The sequence below is a fragment of the Symphalangus syndactylus genome, chromosome 17 (assembly GCF_028878055.3).
Source record: "Symphalangus syndactylus isolate Jambi chromosome 17, NHGRI_mSymSyn1-v2.1_pri, whole genome shotgun sequence".
NCBI lineage: Eukaryota > Metazoa > Chordata > Mammalia > Primates > Hylobatidae > Symphalangus > Symphalangus syndactylus.
This window is the reverse complement of record NC_072439.2, coordinates 43,047,646-43,069,176: the sequence shown is the minus strand read 5'-3', so window position 1 is coordinate 43,069,176 and position 21,531 is coordinate 43,047,646. Positions and strand designations below refer to the sequence as shown.

The window sequence follows — 21,531 nt, the reverse complement described above, 5'->3', positions numbered from 1 at the left end:
TGGGTCACCCTGTCTCAAAAAAAAAAAATAAAATAAATAAAATGCCAACCAAGAATCAATCTAAAAAATTTTTTTAAAAGAGAAAGAGCCACACTGGCCAATACAAATGCTGAGGAGGAGATAGAGAGGATTGAGTAGGATTAGGATCGGGAATATGGAGGAGCCTGATGTTTAGGAAAAGAATGGAGGTGAGTGTGGCAAAGCTAAGAGCTGGAGAGGGCAGGGTGACAGAACAGGTGATGTGACTTCCCAGAGGCTGAAAACTGATGGCAATGGTGAGACAGCACTAAAGGGAAATTAAACAGGGTTTTCTTAAAAGGGTATAGTTTCAGGGGCTGGGAGGATAGGAACGAGGGTTGTTTAATGGGTATAGAGTTTCAGTTTGGCAAAAGGAAAAAAGTTCTTGAGATTGATAGCACAACAATGTGAATACATTTAACACGGTTGAACTGTACACTTAAAATTGGTCAAGATGGCAAATTTTATGGTATGTGTATTTTAACACAATTTTAAAAAAAGGACATAGTGATCCATACAGCTTCAGCTTCTCATTTTGAAATCCAATTGGAGTAGAGGGTCCCTCCTGCATTACCACCCTATTAGATAATATGATGCTTTTTAATTACTTTTTTAAGTTTTATTTTCTTTAGACTATGTTACCAGGCTGATCTCAAGCCCCTGGGCTCAAGTGATCCTTCTGCTTAGACTTCCCAAAGTGCTTGGATGACTGGCATGAGCCACTACGCCCAGCCCAGTGATGCTTTTTAAATAAGATGCCATAAAACCAGCTTAGATGAACATTTTCAGCAGAGGAAGGAAAAGGCAAAGATTCCAAGGCCAGGCTTTGTTCTCAAAAATTACTTTTGAAGGGAAAGTTTTATTTGTATTTTAACTTATATTAATTTACAATTGCATTTAAAAAATTAAGTTGTTGAGTTCATTTGATGAGCAAAACTATCTTTGAAGTATTCTGAATCTTACAGAGCTATTACTGTGATGTAACCATGTTTGTTATAATTTCAAAAGACAAACTTATTTTACAAAAGGAAAAGAAAAACAACAAAAATATTTTATTCAGAACATTTTGTTAGTCTTTTTACTTCCAAGTCTAAAACATCTGCAATTCATCCTTCTCTTTTCCCCTCCTACCTCCACCACTAACACTTGCTGCCTGAATGCAGTTTTTATACATAAACACAATTGTAATTGCCTAGTTATGGAGCTGTGTGTATATTTTGGCAGATGGTCCTGAGTATGTTAGACCAGTAAAAAGCAGGACTAAATTAACAGCAGTATCAGGATAAAAGAAAAAGTCTCAGCCAACATTCTGTTAAAAAAAATCATTGTGTGACACAAATAAAGACCTGGGAAGGTTTGAATTTTGCGTCTTTGGGTAACATATACGGAAACATTTCTCTACTTATAAATTATATTATAGCACTGTATTATACTTCTTTTAAGTGCTTAATGAGTACTGAACAACAGAAAGCTCATCATGTAGTGAAAACCAGATAAACAGTCAAGATTTTAGAAAGTGCCTCCTTCCATCATCATAGAAACAGATGGAGCCAGGTAGCAGAAATAATGGGAATCTCTTAATGGCTGAATCAGTATGATACCACAGAGGCATATTTGCAACTTGGCATTGCTCCTTCTGAGGTCAGATTAAGAACCTAACAAGACACCAATTGCACATTCCAGGTTCAAGGGGGAAAACCCCAAAATGTAATAAAATGTGAGGTAAATCATATGTTTTGGAATTAGGAGGCAGATGCTCTGACAATAATGCTGAGATATCCAGGGAGGCATCAAGGAACTTGCACGATGATTCTTTCTTAGATTAGCACTACCTAATTAAGAATAATTGAATTGTAGGCGCTGCTTGTGAGGCCTATAGCATTTGTCTTGTTGAAAGTAACTCCAAAACACACCCACACTTGAATTAATTCACTGGTAGCTATTGAAAGAGGAGTAAAACCATTCAGCAAGCTAATCAGACGGGCTGGACAGCTGGGGCTGAAAACTGTAATGTCAATTCTGCACCATGGCCTTACTATATTGTGTAATATGTTATCGAGCAGGTGGGTTGACCCTTCTGCCTCAGTTTCTTAGTGGTGAAGCTGGAAAACACATACAACTCACATCTAGGTAGCCTTCTGGTCTCCCTGGTTCTGCTCATCCCAACGACCCAAACTAAATACCAGTGTCAAATGTATTGATCCCCATTTCTACTTTGATCATATAGAAGCGAAAAATGACACTTTGCCCTGCTTTCAACATAATTAAGCACTTCACATACGGCAGTGAGAGAAAACATGCAACTCTCAGACATAAATCAAAATTAACAAGGTCACCCTGGCTGGGTGTGGTCTCTATAATGGTAAAACCTTTAATATTTTCCATGAACCATTTTATATCTGACAATTGCCATGGTGGTGTCTGAAGATACATCATGACCTTTGTGAATATGAAAATCATGTGAGAAAGCTACTGTCTTTCCTGCATGTGCAGACTAATGCTAACTTGGAAACCCGGGTAATTTTGCTTCTTTTAAACGTAAATACTCATATTTGGCTAGCTAGTTCTGCTGAAGTGCGTCTGTCTTGGAAAATAAATGTTTTCTTTCCTTTTCTAAATGCTCCCTTCTCTGAGTCTTCCTTTACCAATCATCTCAAAAGCCTTTGTACAAAGCCTCTATTTTTTTTTCATTGCTTATCCAATGAAATCTTAATTCCTTTGGCTGACATGTCATAGCTTCTGAAATCTGACCTTTTCCTTCTCCAAACATATGTCTCTTTGTTCCTTCATGTGAATTCCACAGCAGTCAGGTAGACCATGATGCCTGGATTTTCATTTCTGCATCTTTTTTCATGATAGTCCTTTTACCTGCAAAATCCCCCACACACCTCTTTATCAATGCAAACGATACCCGTGTTTCCAGGTGCAGCGCGGGTCCCGTGTTGGCCGTGAAACCTCACCAGTAGCTCACAGGGCTTTTCCTTCTCATCTCGTAGTCTGTGCCATGCAGTCAGCACTTAGTCATTTGTTGTTATGTGAAGTATTTTGCATTAACTTTTTATGTTCGCATAGCCCATCTCTCTGGATAGATTATGAACTTCTATCCATAAATAAAAGTGGCTTTTCTAATTTTCCTAATGCAGGTCTGAAAAGCATCTTGGGACTTGAAAGCTGAGTACTGTATTATTCTGCCTTTTACATATATGTAACTGCATTAGTGAGATGTGGAATAAATTGGGGTATAAACTGCTTTTAATAATTCTATGCTCTATGAGTCCATTCTTGCATTGCTATAAAGAAATACCTGAGACTGGGTAATTTATAAGAAAAGAGGTCTAGTTGGCTCACTGTTCTGCAGGCTGTATAGGAAGCATAATGCTGGCATCTTCTTCTGGGGAGGCCTCAGAAAACTTACAGTCATGGTGGAAAACAAAGAGGGAGCAGGTTCTCACATGGTGGGAGCAGGGGTGAAAGAGAGAGGGAGAGAGAGAGAGAGGGAGAGAGAGAGAGACGGAGAGAGAGGGAGAGAGAGAGAGAGGGAGAGAGAGAGAGATGGAGAGAGAGGGAGAGAGAGAGAGAGGGAGAGAGAGAGAGGGGGAGAGAGAGAGAGAGGGAGAGAGAGAGAGGGAGAGAGAGGGAGAGAGAGAGAGGGAGAGAGAGAGAGAGGGAGAGAGAGAGAGGGAGAGAGAGAGAGAGGGAGAGAGAGAGAGGGAGAGAGAGAGAGGGAGAGAGAGAGAGGGAGAGAGAGAGAGGGAGAGAGAGAGGGAGAGAGAGAGAGAGGGAGAGAGAGAGAGGGAGAGAGAGGGAGAGAGAGAGAGGGAGAGAGAGAGAGGGAGAGAGAGAGAGAGGGAGAGAGAGGGAGAGAGAGAGAGAGAGAGGGAGAGAGAGAGAGAGGGAGAGAGAGAGAGGGAGAGAGAGAGAGAGAGAGCATAAGAGTGAGAGAGCAAGAGTGAGAGAGCGAGCAGGGGGAAGTGCTGCACACTTTTAAATGACCAGATCTCACAAGAGCTCACTCACATCAGGAAGACAGCATCAAGCCATAAGTGATCCACCCCATGATGCAAACATCTCCCACCAGGTCCCACCTCCATCACTGGAGATTACATTTCAACATGAGATTTTGGTGGGGACAAATATTCCAATTATATCACATGCCAAATCTCACTTTACAACCTCCTAACAATACCTTGGGTGGATTCCAAAATTGTCAGATCTCTTTTTGTTATTAAAAAAGAGATTTAGTCCAGGTCAGGCACGGTGTCTCACACCTATAAATCCCAGCTACTCTGGAGGCTGAGGTGGGAGGATCGCTTGAGCCCAGGCGGGACGAGGCTGGATGCAGTGAGCTGTGATTGCACCAACTGCAGTCCAGCCTGGGCGATAGAGTGAGACCAAAAAGTAGCCAAAGCTCTTTGCAGACATTAATCCTGTTCAAATTGTGAAGTGAATAGCTGCTTCATTTCTACATAAGGTAATTCTAATGAAAGTCTAAGATTCCAGGCATCCCATTATGAAGAATTCTTTACTTCACTAAAGAAGAGACTATTCCAACAGTGTATTTTCAGTCCCCAATCTTTCTAAAATTTGTGATATATAAATTCTATTCAATTACAGATCTTTTTGGATATTTGACTAAATCTCAGGCATTTTTCAGATAATTCATATATATATTCATATGTGTATATATATATTTTGAGACGGAGTCCTGCTCAGGCACGCGCCACCACACTCAGCTAATTTTTGTATTTTTAGTAGAGACGGGGTTTCACTATGTTGGCCAGGATGGTCTTGATCTCTTGACCTTTCAGTGCTGGGATTACAGGTGTGAGCTTCTGTGCCCGGCCTCCATTGTATTTTTATAGTTGATCATTATCCCTATATTTTATTTCAGTTTAGTTTTTATTTCTAACTTTATTTTTTGTGTTCTACCCCATCGTCAGTGTAATCTTTTATTATGGATTTTCACTTTTAGTCACTATATGCTTCTTTTACAATTCTCATTTTCTATTCTGTATCTGTATCCGATATTTCCAGTAGCTGAAGTCCTTGAGGCCCTAATTTCTTATTTCTGCTGATTTTTACTCATGGTGGCTTGTTTGCTGATGTGGTTTGTAATTTTGGATTGTGAAATCATATTTATCTGACCTTTATCTGTTAATTTCTTGTTTTGGAGTTTTTAAAACCAGAGACAGAATTTTAACCTTAACTGCATGACATTAAGCCTGTAGTTATAAATCTCAGGAGAGATTTTTATTTTTAAGCACATTGAATCTGGGTCAAGACTGACAAATCTTGTTTCTCCTTTCTGCTGTTGGGTAGACAGCTTTTTTGCAGCCTTCTGTTAAGCTGAATGTGAGGATTTTATTTTTAATTTTTAATTTTAGAGACAGGGTCTCCCGCTGTCACCCAGGCTGGAGTGGCTCACTGCTGCCTCAACATGTTGCTCTCAAGCAATCTTTTTGCCTCAGTCTCATGAGTAGTTGGGACTACAACCACACTCCACCATGCCTGGCTAATTGAAAAAAAAGGTGTTTTTTTTTTTTTTTTTTTTTTTTTGTAGAGATGGGACCTCACTATGTTGCCCTGGCTGGTCTCAAGTTCCTGGGCTCAAGCAGTTCTGCCTCAGCTTTCCAAAGTGCTGATATTGCAGGTGTGAGCCACGGCACTTAGATGGATGTGAACACTTTATGTGGGGCTTCAATTCCAAATCCCTACCTTATGCAAGTTCACGGCCTTGTTTCCTGTCCCCAAGTGGCCATTAAAATCCAAGACTTTAGATAATGGAAATTAGCAATTGCTTTGAGGCCAACTGCTCCTTCAGTGTCAGTCTATAACTGTGGGTTACAGCTTGCTCCTTAGTCTTTGCCCTTGGGAGTTTCCTTTACTTTTTTTTTTTTAAATGAACTCAACTATGCATGAGAAAGGACTGATGTTATATTGTATTCAATTTATCTAGGTATCTTGTAGGAGTATTTTTGAAAATATCTAGGCTGCCATTCCTTTAAATTTCACATTCTACCTATTTTTATTCCAGAATTTTCTGCATGTCTTATTCTGAAGCAATAATACGTAATAAAAACTATTGTTTACTGAATGCCTTTTATGTGTCAAGTGCTTTTTCTGTGATCTCATTTTGTTGTCATCTTTCCTGTAACACTGATCAGTCTGTATAATTAGGACCCTATCTGTTACTCTCTGTTTCTATTCCTGTGTGTTTCCTGTATAGCAGCCATCATGATATATAATTATTTCTTTTTCTGCTTTCTTATCTTTGTGTTCCACTATATTGTAAGTTCCATGAGGATAGGGACCATGTCTATCTCGTTCTTAGTTCTTAATTGAATTTCTAACATCTATGTGAGCAGCTCCTAGTGAGCTTTTGATAAGTATTTGCCATATAGATGAACATAATCTGTGATGTAGGTAATATTGTGCCTATTTTCACATGAGAACCTGGGCCTAGAGAAGTGAAGTGACTTGTCCAAGGTTACAGAAGTAGTCAGTGACAACTGGGAAAAGATCAGATGCCCAAGTCCATCCCCCTTGCCATTTGAGAAGCTATTTCTTTCATTAGTTTCTGGAAAGCCAAGGTGAATAGTTATATTATGAAAGTGGCTTGATTAAATGATAATGGAAATAAATTGCTCACATCATTAATTTCAAATTATATTTAATTCTAATACTATTAGATGATTTATATTATATAGAATTAAGGAGATTTCATAGAGTCAGCACATCAGGGTAAAATGTCCAAAACCTATTGATTATACTTTGTGCCAATTTTTGGCCTATTTCTGAAAAGTAGATTTCTTGTTTATTTTGGAAACTGTATTTTTTTAAATGAACTTAGCTATGCATTAGGAAGTTCTCACCCCAGCCAGGAGAAATATTGAAAATTGTTTCTCTTTCTTCCCTCCTCAGCTCTCCTTATTCCCTAATATAAAAGAGAAGGTTGACAAAACTATTGTTTTTGTTGAGCATATTATAAAAATCAGTTTATTATTTTAAAAAGCAAAAAGATTAGTAAGTTCAAAATGTCATATCCTTAAAAGTCTGTAAATATTAAAAATATATAAAATGGGCTTGCTTTGAATAATCTTCATTTAAGACTATTTTTTAATTTAATTTTAATTTTTAAATTATTATTTTTAATTAATTTTTAAGAGACAGAGTAATGCTCTGTTGCCCAGGCTGGGGTGCAGTGGCAGGTAGCCTTCAACTACTGGGCCAAGCGCTCATTTTGCCTCAGCTCCCCAAGTAGTTGGGACTGCAGGAGTGAGCCACCCCTCTTGGCTAATTTCAAACTTTTTTTGTAGGGATAGGGTCTCACTATGTTGCCCAGACTGGTCTTGAACTTCTGGACTTAAACAATCCTCCCACCTTATCCTCCCAAAATGTGGGGATGACAGGTGTGAGCCACCATGCCTGGCCAAGACTATATTTTTAAACTGAAGAATATTTTCTGCAATAGAGACTGAATGATCAAACTGGTGATCAAAGTCAGGTGAATATTGCAAAGAATATCTGTAGCCTGGAGAAAGTATGCATCAGAGATGAGATTCTCACAATAGAAGAGTAGATGTGCGCTGAGTAGAAAGGCCATTTTGGATCTTTTCACGATAAATCTGTTTGTGAGAAATTGTAGGCCGCCACTGCTATAGTTCAGTCTTAGATGGACGTTGAAATAAATGCATATATGTGCTCTCTGAGTATAATGACTGACTTATAGTACCTTTTCCAGCTTGATGCTATGAAGAAAAGTGACTCCCATTGTCTGAAAGAATAGTTTTCTGTAGTCTGGAAAATGTTCTTATACCTTTAATGGTAATTTAAAAAATGTTGTGTACAGGGTTCTGTATTGTACAGCTGGAGGCAAAATCTGAGTCCATTTCACAGAAAACATGGAGCCTTGATCATTAGATTAGTTCCCACGGTGGTATGCACAATGAAGAGCTTTTCAATCTTCAGACTCAAAGTGTGGGTTTGAGTATGTTAAGTAAATCAATGCTATTTTAACTGCAAAAATGGAATACAACATATCTTGAAGATTTTTTTTAATACATAGGGAGTTGTAATGCTAGTATTTAGGGGAAATAACATTTCAAAAATAGCATGGTTTTGAGGGAAAGTAAAAATTTAGTACATCGTGTTAATTTCCAAGTACCTATGAACGTGGAGTATGATGTCATAGATTGTGAGCTCCTAAAGGCAGAGGATACCTCTTATCCATTTTTTATCTTCCCATTGCCACCCCACCTAGTCAATGCTAGATAAAGGTCTTTGGAGACACCCATCCAAAGGATCACAGACAAGCCTCATTTGAACATGTTTCAATGAGTAACTCCCTATCACACCAGTCAGCTCATGCCGGTTTTGACAGCTGAGGCAGAATTTCTTCTTCTCTTGAGTGAATGTGTGCTTTTCTCTAACTTCCTCATGCTAGGTCTGTTCTCTGAAGCCTCCCAGAACAAATCTGATCCATTTTTTTTTTCATATCAGAAAACCCTTTAGACATTTGAAGGCAAATACAATGATGCAAAATTTTAACGATGGTATGGCAGGCCCCATGCTATAAAGTCATATTCCGACTTCTCCCTTTTAGGACACATTGGGTCTTACAGCAACCCCACCCCTACCTCTGAGATGGAGAGAGAATATTCATACAACATAAATTTTGTGTGAATTTTAGGGGGTTTCTACATTCCCTAAGAACCCTCCTCTGCTCCCAGGTTAGGACTTCTGCTCCAAAATCAATTTCACAACATGACACTTCTTCCAGGACTGGAGAAAGGATTTTCTCATGTGTGGACAAGGAATACTGTGAATTCTTGATCTTGATCTGAGTGACTATCAATGTTGAAAATAATATGAATGTTGATCATAATAGAGCAGGTAGTGAAACTGCCTTTGCAGAGATTACGACAGTGGGAGAAGTCTAGCATGACTGACTCCATCTTGCTTCTGCCCTCACAGGCTGGTTCTCCTTGCTCATTCCTGGGTGTAGGCCAAGCTAACCATGGGAGGAAATTAGTTTGTAGTTTAACTTTGAAGCAGGGATGATAATATTTTCTCTCTAAAACGGACCCCCTCCTTGTTTGGGGTCTGAAGCTGCCTTTCTAAGACTAATGAAAGGCCACAAGATTATGGGAGGGGCCTGAATTCTGCTATAATGTAGGTGTAGTTTTCAAGAATCCCTTATTGCTCAGGGGTCACGTGGCCAGAGGTGACAAGATTTGTGAATTTCCCAATTGCTCCTATAAATAACATCACTATTGCGGAACCCGAGATTGGTCTTTTGAGGTGTTTTTCAGACTTTTGCATTCTGGCAACCGACTGACTCCACCAGGACCTGTGACTCATGAATCAATTGCCCTTGTGCCTCCACCCAGAGGCTGACTGAGTGCATGAGGACTGTTTTCCACCTTCCTATGATATCATTCCTAACCAATCGGCAGCACCCATCTCTGAACCCCTGCCTGTCAAATTATCCATAAAAACCTTAGCCTCTGAGTTCTTAGGGAGTCTGATTTGAGTAGTAAGCCCCATCCTTCTGCTCGACTGGCTCTGTGATTATTAAACTCTTTCTTTGCTGCAAAACCCTGCTATTCTCAGTGCATTATCTTTTCTGGGCAGCTGGCAAAATGAACCCATTGGGGGATTACAGTAGTGTCTGTGGAATAGTAAAATATTCAAAGAGAGAGATTTTGTTAAGTGAGTAGACCCTGGAGGTTGGAAAGTGGTTGGAGCTGGAGGCTTGGGAGTCATCAACATAGAGGCAGAAATTGAATTTAATTAATACCACAAATATGTATTGAGCACCTGCACAAACTGGGTGTTCTGTTAAGCATAGGGATGAAATTATGAGCATTAGCATGTGTTGCTACCTTTAGAGTTTGTATCTACTTGTTGGAGGCTCAGGGAGAACAGGTAGATAGAGTAAAGGAGATACCCTGATAGAAATAATTAAAAAGATGTGTTTATTTATGTAAATATGACTTTCTAATTTTTTAGGAATTGAATTGAAATTCTGTCATTTCACTGAAATTCAAAAATAGTAAAATGTCACATCTAAATTTTTTGGGGGGCTATTAAAAATGGCATTTAAATTTATACACAAACTGAAAAATGAAGCAATTTCTGTCATAGTTTTGACAGGTATAATCACTTATCCTGTAATGCAAACAGTAACCTAATAGCAAGATGCTAATATTGCTTTGGTGCAGGTGTTGCTGATTAGCTATTGGATTAGCCTGTATCATATTCTTTTCTCTCACCTATGCATAATATTTGTGCAAAATGCAAATGGAAGCTCTAAGCTGAAATGTGTAAGTGCCAACCGTAAACACTGGTTTGACCTTGAAACAATGAGAATTTTGAACTGGGCAGTGATTATGACTTAGTTGTAGTTTTGGGCTCAGTTAGATTCCTGGTTCTCCTCCCGACAGTAATGGTTTACTCTCAAAGAGGAAGTTAAACTTGTTTGGGGTCTGGCCAAGTGACTAGGTGAGAAGAAAGCCAGAAGTCCTTTCTTTCTTTTTTTTTTAATTTTAAAATTTTTAATTTTTTGTGGGTACATAGTAGATGTATATATTTATGAGGTACATGAGATATTTTGATACAGGCATATAATATGTAATAATCACATCAGGGTAAATGGGTTATCTGTCACCTCAAGCATTTATCCTTTGTGTTACAAACAATCCAAATATACTACTTTAGTTAATTAAAAATGTACAATTGAATTGTTATTGACAATGGCCACCTTGTTGTGTTAGCAAATGCTAAGTCTTATTCATTCTAACTATTTTTTGTACCCATTAATCATCCCCCCTTCCTCACTCCCTGCCCTTGCCAACCTTTGGTAACCATCATTCTACTCTCTATCTCCATGATTTCAACTGTTTGGATTTTTCTCTCCCACAAACAAGTGAGAACATGTAAAGTTTGTCTTTCTGTCCCTGGCTTATTTCACTTAACTTAATGACCTCCAGTTCCATCCATGTTGTCGCAAATGACAGAATCTCATTCTTCTTTATGGCTGCATAGTACTCCATTGTATATATGCACCACATTTTCCTTATCCATTCATCTGTTGATAGACTCTTAGGTTGCTTCCAAATCTTGGCTATTGTGAACAGTGCTGCAATATATATGGGAGTGCAGATATCTCTTTGATATACTAATTTCTTTTCCGTTGGGTATATACCTAGCAGTGAGATCACTGGATCGTATGGTAGCTCTATTTTTAGTTTTTTGAGGAACCTCCAAATTGTTCTCCATAGTGGTTGTACTAATTTACATTCCCTTCAACAGTGTATGAGGGTTCCCTTTTCTCTACATCCTTGCCAGCTTTTGTTATTGCCTGTCTTTTGGATATAAGCCATTTTAACTGGGATGAGGTGATATCTTATTGTAGTTTTGATTTGCATTTTTCTGATGATTAGTGATGTTGAACATCTTTTCATATACTTATTTGCCATTTGTATGTCTTCTTTTGAGAAGTGGCTATTCAGATCTTTTGCCCATTCTTATTTGGATTAATGGATTTTTTCCTATAGAGTTGCTTGAGCTCCTTATATATTCTGGTTATCACTCCCTTGTCAGATGGGAATATTTTCTCCCATTCTGTGGGTTGTCTGCTCACTTTATTGATTGTATCCTTTGCTGTGAAGATTTTTTAACTTGATGTGATCCCATTTGTCCATTTTTGCTTTGGTTGTGCTTGTGGGTTATTATGCAAGAAATCTTTGTCCACTCCAATGTCCTGGAGAGTTTCCTCAATGTTTTCTTTTAGTACTTTTACAGTTTGAGGACTTAGATTTAAGTCTTTAATCCATTTTGATTTTTGTATACGGTGAAAGATAGGGTCTAGTTTCATTCTTCTGCATATGGATAACCAATTTTCCCAGCACCATTTACTGAAGAGACTGTCCTTCCCCCAGTGTATGTTCTTGGCATCTTTGTTGAAAATGAGTTCACTGTAGATGTATGGATTTGTTTATGGGTTCTCCGTTCTGTTCTATTGGTCTATGTGTTTGTTTTTATGCCAGTACGATGCTGTTTTAGTTACTATTGCTCTGCAGTATGATTTGAAGTCAGGTAATGTGCTTCCTCCAGTTTTGTTCTTTTTGCTCAGGATGGCTTTAGCTATTCTGGGTCCTTTGCGGTTTCCTATAAATTTTAGGATTGTTTTTCTATTTCTATGAAGAATATCATTGGTATTTTGATAGTGATTGCATTGAATCTGTAGATTTCTTTGGATAGTATGGACATTTTAACAATATTGATTCTTCCGATCCATGAACATGGAATATCTTTCCATTTTTTGTGTGTGTCTTCTTCAATTTCTTTCACCAGTGTCTTACAGTTTTCATTACAGAGATCTTTCACTTCTTTGGTTAAGTTAATTTCTAAGTATTTAATTGGAAGTCATTTCTTATTTACTTTTCCTATTTCTAGTGGTTGGATTGCTCTGGAAGAAAGAGCAGCAATTACTAGACAAGTAGGGATCGTTTGTTTTTTACTTAGCAAATATTTACTGAATACCTCCCATGTGACAGCACTTAGTATGTAGTAGGAATGATAGAAATATTTTTTGAGTGAAAATTATCACTGGAGCATTACAGACAGAATTCCATAAATAATTTGTAAAACTTTGATTTACCTATAGTGAGAAAATTTTTCTGTTTGTGTGATTGAAGTGTGGAAGAGGTAGTCATAATACTCATCAAAGAGCAAATACTAATATTGGATAATAAGATGAGTCTCCTGGAACAAGACAGTAGAAAGCCCAGCGATCAGGGAGGGAAGCTACATCTCGATGATACAGTCAGAAGATGGTGGAACCGTGTGGAGCAGAGGCCCTTGCTGACTCCTGCAGGACAAGTAGCATGAGTAAATAATAGCCTCTTGTGTTAAGAGGATTTGAGAGTTTTTTCCTATTTAATAGAAGGTTTGGGGGATGCTTTTTAGCATCACATTACCTCATCTATCCTAATGCAAGAACTGTTATGTACTTTCGATTCTCGAAAATTTTTGTTGTTGTTGTAGTTATTGTTGCAGCATTGTTTATTGTAATGAGACTGTGGACAATTAAATAATCATTGTTCTCAGGTGGCTTAAATTATGGTACCCCATATCACAGAATATCAGGAAGCTATTTAAAAGAATGTACTAATATGGAATTATCCCTAAGATACGTTGTTATAAGAAGAAAAAAGGTAGAGAATAGTGTTTACAGATTTGATTAGTATTAAAAAGACAGTAACTATCTATACACATATATATATGCACACAGATACACATGAGAAAATATAGTATTTTGATTATAAAATATACATAACATAAAACTTATCATTTTAACCATTAAGAGTACATTTCTGTGGCATTAAGTACATTCACATTGTTGTGCAACCATCAGCACCATCCATCTCCAAAATTTTTTCATCTTCTCAAGTGGAAACTCTGTACCCATTAAACAAAAACTCCTTATTCCCACTTTGCCCAGCCCCTGGAAACCACCATTCTACTTTCTATCTCTATGAATTTGAGCACTCTAAGATGCTCATTTAAATGCAGTCATATAGTATTTGTTCTTTTGTGATGGCTTATTTCACTTAGCATAATGTCTTCAAGGTTCATCTGTATTGTACCATGTGTCAGAATTTCCTTCCTTTTTAAGGCTGAATAAAATTTCTATTATATGTATATATGACATTTTGTTTATAAATTTATTTGTTGATGGACATTGGGTTGTTTCCACCTTTTGGCTGCTATGAACATAGATGCACAAATATCTGTTAGAATACCCGCTTTCAACTCTTTTGGTTTTATACCCAGAAGTGGAATTGCTGGATCATATGATAATTCTATATTTACTTTTTTGAGGAATCTCCATAATGCTCTCCATAGCTGCTGCACTATTTTATGTTCCACACCAACAATGCACAAGTGTTCCAATTTTTCCACATCTTTATTAACACTTGTTACTTTCTGTTTTGTTAGTTTTTTATAAATATTTTTCAGAGGTCTAGTTTTGCTACATTGCCCAGGCTGAACTGCAGCTCCTGAGCTCAAGGAATCCTCCCACCTCAGCCCCCTGAGTAGCTGGGAGTATAGGTACACCACTATGATGGGCAGTTGCTGTTTTTTTTTTTTTTTTTTTTTTTTTTTTTTTTATGATGGTCATTCTAATGGGTGTGAAGTGGTATCTCACTGTGGTTTTGATATGTATTGATTATAGTCTACGGGATTAAAAGTGTATAAATGATGATAGGAAATCTCCCCAGAGTATTTTAGTCAGCTATGGGGTGATACATTTATTTAGTTTTATTCTAAATTGTTTTTTCAACAAAAAACCAGAAAAGTACTTAGAATTGAAAGTATTGCTTTTCCTTCTTCACCTTCTGCTGATGCAGAATAATGACCAATATTTCAATAATTTTCATTTGCAACTTTGTTCAGTGAAGTTTCTCAGGTTTCCCTTAACATTTGAATGCCATCATCATGCAATGGTTAAGAGTATAATTTCTAGAGCCAAGCTATTTGAGTTCAAAGCCTGGCCCTGACACTAACTAGCTGTTTGACTTTGGACAAGTGACTTATTCTTTCTATGCCTCAGTTTCCTCTTCTTTAAAATGGGGATAATATTGGTACCTACCTCAGAGGGGTGTTGTGATGATGACATAAGTTAATATATGTCAATCACTTGGAACAATTCCTGAGACATAGTAAACACTAAATGTACTAGTTGTTACTATAGTTAAATTAGAATACCATGAATCATTTGGTAACAGTACATCATTTATATGTACTTAGAAACTATGTTGTCTTACCTGGATCTCAAGCAAGGGAGTAAAATGGTTTTTCATTATGGCTCTTGGAGAAAAGCCTATGGCTTTGAATAGAAGGGTTTACCTGGTCTGTGTTGGTCAATAAAAAGTAGTTGAAAGTTACCTTCAGGATTTCTCTTAAAAGTAACTAATCTTTTGACACCCTGGGGCCTTGAATCAATGGTTGCAGATCAATATTTTCTATATTCAGTTATTGTTTCCTTTCACCTTATACACTATGGGCTGAAAATCAACACACTGTAGCCTGAGAAAATCAATGGAGTACATTTGTGGTTTAGAGAACACTGGATAGGAGACACAAGTCCTTTTGGAAAACACGTACAAAGGAAATTATGTAGACACTTTCTCAGAGGAATCCTACAGTAATTACTGGTTGAATTTGTGATCTGAGAGGTTTCTCCTCAATTACACTGAGAGCACACATCAATCACTTACCTTGCAGTAAACAGGCTATCTCAAACATCCAAATAAAGACACCAAGGTTGTCCCTGTTAGAGTAATTGGCTCCAGTGGACCAAAACTCAGAATTTACAAACTGCTTCTCATTTCTGGCCCATTTTGCCTTGATTTTCAGGGATGGTTACTACTTACTGCTTTTAAAAGAATCTTATTTCAGCAGTCTCAAGGAAACACGTCTGAATGGTTTTGAGCTTTCTGTTTTAGTGGAACCAGATGAATTACTATCAGAAGCTAATTTACATTGTGAGTTATGTTTCTTTACCAACATGCTCTCCCTCTTGGGGAATTAAAAAAGCACTGCCTTGGTTTTAAAGTCAAGACCTCAAGAGTGCTGGTTGGCCCTTATACTGGGAAGTTAGTTCTGCAGTAGCCTTCAAGAAATAAACACACTTCTGTGGTTTGGATGGGGAGCGGAATTTAATGCTGTATTTTCTGAATTCCCAAATGCTGTTTACCAGGTGAAGATTATGTCAAGACAGATGTGCTATAAGATTTTCTTAAGTCAATGATCATTCCTTTCACCTAGGAGAAACCTGGAGGGGCAGAATTTGTATCTGCATTTTCTGAATGTACTAGAATATTGAAGATGGGTTGCTTATATTGCTATTTGCAAATCAGGTTCACACAGTTGTTTAATCTTAAACAATTAAGGCTCAGGTTAAGACTTATCCCTACATCACTGTGTAGTTATCAGCTAGCATCTGAGCTAGCATCTGAGCTAGCTCAGGCTATGCCACATTCTAGCCATGACATTGGGCAACTCATTCATTCAGTCATTTATTCATTGTGGAGATATACTATATTTTGAGTGGCAAGTAGCGGCTGGAAATACAGCAGTGAACAAAAAGAAAATCTTGTCCTTTATGTGTCTTACAACCTTGTTGGAAACAGTGGGATTGTCCAAATCTGAACCAAGGCAGTTGAGCTGCTCTAACAAAATATCACAGCCTGGGTGGCTTAAACAACAGAAATTTATTTTCTCACAATTCTGGAGGCTTAGAAGTCCAAGATCAGGGTGCAGGATGATTCCTTTCCTGGTGAAGTTTCTCTTCCTGGCTTGCAGGTGAATGCCTTCTTAATGTGTGGAGATAGGAGGAAGTGGGGGGTGGAGAGAGAGAGAGAGGGAGAGAAAGTTTATTGATGCCTCTTCTTGTAAGAGCACTAATCTCTTCATGAGGGCTTTACTCTCATGACCTCGTCTAAACCTAATTACCTTCCAAAGGCCCCATCTCCAAATACCATCACATTGGGGGTTAGGATGTCAAGATATGAATTTGGGGGTGGGTCATAATTCTGTCCGTAGCAGGGATATAAAATACTAAATAAGCAAGTACACAATGGGCCAGATGGTAATATACACTACGGAGAAAGATAAAGCAAGGTCCCAGGAGAGTGTTGATGGGGCTGCTGTGTTATGTAAGGTAGTCATGAAATGCCTTTCTGATAGTGTGACATTGTAAACTGTGACTTTAGTCTTAACTGACATGGAGAATCATTGTCGACTTTTGGGCAGAGGAATGATGTGATTTAACCTATGTTTTAAGTGAATCCCTTTGCCTCTTGTATTGGAAATAGACTTGGAGGTGGGGTGGGTTGGAAGACCACTGCAGAAATACAGGCAGGAATTTGCAAAGGGCTACAGAGGCAGAGGTAATGAGAAGTGGTCAGATTCTTAATATATTTTGAGCATAGAGCTGACAGGATTTGGTGATGGATTGGATGTGGGATGAGAGAAAGAGAAAAATCAAGGATGATTTTGTTGACCTGAGCAACTGAAAAAAGAAAGTTGCTATTTCTTGAGATGGAGAAGAATGAGGGATAAATTTTTTTGTGTGGGGGGATTAGAGTTTGGTTTGGCTTTAGAGATGACAGCAGAGAAGTCAAGAGGGCACTTGAATACAGGAGTCAAGAGTTTTGGGGCCGAATCTCAGCTGGGGATCTATATTTGGCAGTCCTCAGAACACAGACCTACTCAAAGTCATGAGACTCAATGAGGTCAGCAAGGAGGTCCCAGGACTGTCTCTGGGAGAGGAACAGGAAGCATCAAAGCTGACAGAAAGAAAAACCAGGTAAAAGGTGATCCAAGAGAAAGTGGCATTTCAGAATCCAAGGGAAAAAAAGTATTCTGAAAAGAAAGAAGTAGCCAATATGTCAAATGCTAAAGGTTTTTGTTTGTTTGTGTTTTTTAGGCAGGATTTCACTCTGTCACTCAGGCTGGAGTGCAGTGGCATGGTCACGATTGGGCAGCCTTGACCACCTGGGCTCAAGTGATCCTCCTGCCTCAGCCTCCCAAGTAGCTGGGACCACAGGTGTGCATCACCATGCCCAGCTTTTTTTTTTTTTTTTTTGGTAGAGATGGGATTTAGCCATGTTGCCCAGCTGGTCTCGAACTTCTGAGCTCAAGCAATCCTCCCTCCTCGGCCTCCCAAAGTGCTGGGATTACAGGCAGGAGCCACTGCACCCAGACTGCTAAAGGTTTTAGTGAAGAAATAATAGTGAAGTTCTGCGTACTAGACTGTCCGCTGCCCGCTTGGCATCGTGTAAAGCTGGAACTACATTTCCCTGGAATCCCCTTCCCTGTATGGTTCTTAGTTGGGCAAGAGAGAAACTTGCATTGAGATTTGGAAGACGGCAGTGAAGCAAAAGCCATTATTCACAGGAAGTCATGGCAGCCAGTTGCGATGGCTTTGCAGGTTTCTCCAGCGCTCCTGCGTGGTAGCTGTGATGCTCAGGTGCAACCTGGAAGTTTCCTGGGTTTCCCTGTGAGCTTTGGCTGCTTCTCCCCATTCACTGCTTTAGTTTAGGGCCTAGTGGGGTTGTCCAGTCTTTTGGCTTTCATGAACTACATTGGAAGAAGAATTGTCTTGGGCCACACATAAGATACAGTAACAATAACGATAGCTGATGAGCTAAAAAAAAAAAGGCCCATGCATAAATTTCATAATGTTTTACGGAAGTTAGGGACTGTTTTCCTTCTTTAGCTGTAGTCTTTAATTCCTGTGTTAAACCCCTTATTTCTTAACACTTGTAGTAACTGTTTTCTGACCAAATCCAGACTGATAAATTCTGTTTGGATCTTTATGGGGTCACTTCAAAAATCCTAGACACTTCTTAGGATTTAAAATGCAGTAGAGCCCCTGACTGCCTTTTTAAATTCCTCTTTTATTTTGCTCCAAGAAATGCTGAAATGAGTCAAGGACAAACATTAAGTAAGTAAACCCAAAGGCTACACAACTCCTTTACCCCAGAGAATGTACTCATTTCTCCTGTCTCTAGCTCATTGGACAATCTGCCAGCAATATAAAATACCCAAAATTTGATTGTGAGGTTCCTTCCCTGTCAAGTAAAACCCTCTATTTCTCAGAGAAGTTTAACTTCTTCCTCTCATTAATACTGTCTTCTTCCCCACAAAAGTGAAAGCACACCTGGCTATTCAATCTTCTGTTTTTTTTGTTTTTGTTTTTTTCCAACAGATAAAGTGCAGAAAGTGGATTGGCATCTTCATGAAATTATGGCTCCACAATCTCTCTCCCCCCATTTCATGTTATTTTGTACAGTCACAGTCTGAGCATCTTCCTCATAGACCAGGAGGAGGGCTGGCTACTTCTTAGGCATGATGGGGTGCTCAGTCTTACCCTACATCTGTTCCAGAATTTTAAAAAGAGATCTCCATGTGTTACAGTTTTCTAGTCTCATAGGTCATGCACACATGAGAACTCTGCATCAGTCCCCACCCACAGAATTTAAAAAACACAAAGAAATCTGCAGATCAAACAAGTTCGAGTAGCAGTTTACAGTGTGGACTCCTAATCTCTGACTGGATTTTGAAATGATCTGAGAATCTAATCGTATTACATTTTAGATTTACATGAATCTTATCAGCCATAGATCATGACAGAAACTTAATGTTTTTGGAGGAAGAAGGTAAACAGAGGAAATGGTGGAAAGAAGATGAGAAAGGTTTTTTCGGCCACAGTGTGGCCATGGAGCCAATTAAATCGTGGCAGTTGGCCAGCGTAGAGAGCCTGTGAACTTAAAATTCTACCGAAAGAGAGATCAACACAAGTGGTAGCATCTGACATGTGGTATTCTGTACCTATTTTTTTAATTATAACAACTTGAAGATGATTCATATTGGTACATATAGAACTGCATCAGTCTTTTCGACAACTGTATAGTATTCTTTTGTTTGTTTGTGCTATAATTTATTTAACCAGTTCCTTACTGAGTGACACATTGTTATAAAATCATTTTTTAAATTAAATACAATACTGGAATGAATGACCTTTGTATCATTTGAAGTTCATTCTGAAAAACAGAATTTACTTAGTATTTCAAACAGAGAAAAATTCAATATAGGTAACTGATTAGAATGGTCTTAGAAGTGTTGGAAGAGCAAAAGGAGGAAGGTTTAGGGGACCTGTGAAAAAAAGGAAGATGGTGTGATAATCTGAGATCAGAAGCTGCTAATCCCCCCAGGGTAGACGTGACACTGTAGGAGCTAATGTTGAGCCAGTTGGTTCTGGCTCTGCCAGAGTGGTGTACCTAGATTAGAACTGAAATAGCTGAAAAGATGCTGCCTATCATGCTGGGGGGTTGGAATCCTGTTGCCACTACAGTTCCTGCCGGCCTCCCCCAGCAACTACCACACTGCCAGGGCCAGAAGCAGAATGTTTGTCTCTTCTTGGACCAAGAAAAGACCACTAGAGTCTGTTATTGGGAGAACCAAACAGGAAACGGCTGACAAGAAAGCCTGAAAAATGTGGTCTGCACACTCCCAGCCCTAGGAGTACAAGCATAGTCTAGAAGGGTGGCTGTGCGCTGAGGAGCAGTGGGTCACTGACTAGCACAATCTGTGCCTTAGAGTCCTTGGCACCCGTCCATGTTCTTCTGCCCTGATATGGTATGGCTCTGTGTCCCCACTCAAATCTCATATTGAATTGTAATCCCCACATGTCAGGGGAGGGCATGGGGGGAGGTAATTGGATCATGGAGGTGGACTTCCCCCTTGCTGCTCTTGTGATAGTGAGTGAGTTCTCATGAGATCTGGTTGTTTGAAGGTGTGTGGCACTTCCCCCTTTGCTCTCTTTCTCTCTCCTGCTCTGCCGTGGTAAGATGTGCTTGCTTCCCCTTCGCCTTCTGCCATGATTGTAAGTTTCCTGAGGCCTCCTAGTGATGCTTCCTGTACAGCCTGTGGAACTGTGAGTGAGTCAATGAAACCTCTCTTCTTCATAAATTACCCAGTCACAGATAGTTCTTTATAGCAGTGAACTCATATTTTGCCTTTATTCGAGTATATTTTCAGGAAAAATTCCTCACATGGAATTGCCCTGACAGTAGATAAGCAGGAAATTTTGAAAGCTATAACCCAAACTCCTTTCCATAGAGGCATACTTGAGAGTGCCTGTTTTTCCATGCCCTTACCAAATCAGCATCTTTACCCATTCAGTAGAACCAGCCTTTAAACCCTTATCAGTCATGCTCCAAAGCTTCTGCTCTCAGGAAGCACCACGCTTATCGCCCCTGGAAAAAAAACCAAAATCATTCTTAAAAATGTCTGAAATTCCCTTAACTGGAGTCTCATGGTTCGTAATACTAAAATAAGGACACACCCGGCAAGGTTAAGGCTTTCTATCATTCATTCACACAGCCCCATGAGTTAGCTCAACAGCATGCTCTTAAAAAGGGAGGTGGCAGGATTTCAGAGGTTCAGGAAACACGGCCTAGGGCTGGCTCTGCAGTGACCGGAGCAGGGAGTAATTCATCAGAGCTGGGTGGAAGCCCAGATGCCACCTGATCAAAACCCTTCATTGTGTTGCTGGAGAAAGAGGCCTAGAGAGGTTAATGACCGATGGGCAGAGCCAACCAGAAGAACAGGCTTGAGAGTACTGAACTTTTTGGAGTCTGATGGAACATGTCTTATTCTCAGGCAACTAACAAATCAGGAGCACCAGAATAATTCTAGGGGAGAAAAATAAAATATTTAACAAAAATATTTACTGTTCATTATGGGAAAAATAAGGACTCTTTTGGACTTAGTTTATGGTATAATGTCATTTGTATTTTTATTTTCATATTGGTGAGGGACCACCATTCACTGTTTATAGCCTCTGTAGGGCCTAGTTCAGCCTGAAATCTAGGTCTCTTGACCTAATGCTTTGTTCCTTCTTCCTCCACATGCCATCTCTGTTTGAGCACCACT

The 21,531-nt window shown here is 39.0% G+C and overlaps 1 pseudogene; it reads left to right on the top strand.

The window, feature by feature from the left end:
* LOC129466849 (ATP synthase subunit C lysine N-methyltransferase-like) overlaps nucleotides 1–19,360 on the top strand; it is a 35,484-nt pseudogene extending 16,124 nt beyond the window's left edge.
* Nucleotides 19,361–21,531: the final 2,171 nt, after the last annotated feature.